Source organism: Penaeus monodon, chromosome 28 (genome assembly GCF_015228065.2).
Source record: "Penaeus monodon isolate SGIC_2016 chromosome 28, NSTDA_Pmon_1, whole genome shotgun sequence".
Lineage (NCBI taxonomy): Eukaryota > Metazoa > Arthropoda > Malacostraca > Decapoda > Penaeidae > Penaeus > Penaeus monodon.
Window position 1 is genome coordinate 18740000 of NC_051413.1, and position 269 is coordinate 18740268.

A 269-nucleotide genomic window follows, 5' to 3' on the forward strand; every position below is an offset into this window, starting at 1 on the left:
CGACCCCCCCCCACACACACGAGGGTTTTCAAAAATGCAGAAAAAGGATTAAAATGGATTCAACTGCTTAGTGCACCCATGCACTCTCTCACCTGTCTGAACGCGAGTCAACAAGACTAATGGTGAAGCACAGGTTTGAAGAATGGGCAAGTCATAGCTACTTAGGACACGTATATGGAGAGAGTGACTCAAAGAAAGCAGCCTAAATGTAGATCGTTCGGTTAAAAATGGATTGGGCGTTGTGGGATGCCCCCAAGGTTCCCACAAGG